This window comes from Pundamilia nyererei, unplaced genomic scaffold, assembly GCF_000239375.1.
Source record: "Pundamilia nyererei isolate P.nyererei 1_Seehausen unplaced genomic scaffold, PunNye1.0 scaffold00058, whole genome shotgun sequence".
Taxonomy (NCBI): Eukaryota; Metazoa; Chordata; class Actinopteri; order Cichliformes; family Cichlidae; genus Pundamilia; species Pundamilia nyererei.
Genome location: NW_005187459.1, coordinates 1495348 through 1496384, shown reverse-complemented (window position 1 = coordinate 1496384; position 1037 = coordinate 1495348). Strand labels below are relative to the sequence as shown.

At 46.4% G+C, this 1037-nt stretch overlaps 1 protein-coding gene across 1 annotated transcript in view; it reads right to left on the bottom strand.

Moving 5' to 3' along the window:
* LOC102193857 (prospero homeobox protein 1) overlaps positions 1-832 on the bottom strand; it is a 31026-nt gene extending 30194 nt beyond the window's left edge. The window contains exon 1 of the mRNA XM_005734411.2: positions 784-832. The gene's annotated coding sequence lies outside the window, so the exon portion shown is untranslated. The remainder of the gene's footprint in view (positions 1-783) is intronic.
* Positions 833-1037: the final 205 nt, after the last annotated feature.

Genomic DNA, 1037 nt, shown 5'->3' with positions numbered 1-1037 from the left:
ACACACACACACACACACACACACACACACACACACACACACACACACACACACACACACACACAGCCATGCACACGAGGACTGCACATGTAAAAATATTTCCATGTATATATATATGTTTATTCTGACATTCGGGACAAGGTCTGGGGGATAAAACACACCTTTCTACAGATTAACCCAGTTTCCAACAGTTAGATATGAACCTGTTCGCTCAAACATCTCATGGATCTCCTTGTCAGGCCTGCCTGAAAATAATAGCCAATTAAAAGAATGCTGCTCAGTGAGGCTGACGGGAATATGGCTGCAGTCGAACTCATTAAAATCACAGATGCCGCATATTCCGAACATCGTACATCTGCTTTGGACGCGTAAAATCTGACTATAGCTTTACGTTAACGTGTCGCTCTGATTTCTGTTAAGTCTGAGTAAATTATTTCTTGGAAGAATCTTTTTCTTTTTTTAAAAATCATTGGCTATGACGGGAGCTGGGCTAAAGTCAACAGGAACGAAGGGCGCACTCACACATATCAGCACACACACCCACACACACACATACAGAGGGGCACACACACAGCGCCTTGGAGGTGCTTGGGCGAACAGACATGCTGGGAAATCGCCTGGAACTGTATTAAGCCTGACGTCCTTAAAACAAACAATGGCACCATGAAATAAGGGCTTATGCGCTCAAAGTCAAAGAGCCCCTTTAGCAACTCTCTCTGTTTATCTCTCCCTCTGTCTGACACACACACACAAGCTCTCTCTCGCGCGCGCGCACGCACTCACCATTTCTTGGGGGGTTACACACTCAGGCTCGCAGCTCCATCGGGAGGGGACCAACTTTGCTCCTATGAACTCTCACCTGTCAACATGGAGCAGAGGACTTTACTTGGTAAACATGAAAGGACTTTAGCTGTTTACTTCTGGCGGTGACTTAGCCTGATTTATCCCACTGCAAGGCCACGGTCACAGCTAGTTATGCGAGTGCTTTTCAAGGCGAGGTTAAATCCACACCGATCCCCGTTCAATAATGGGACGAT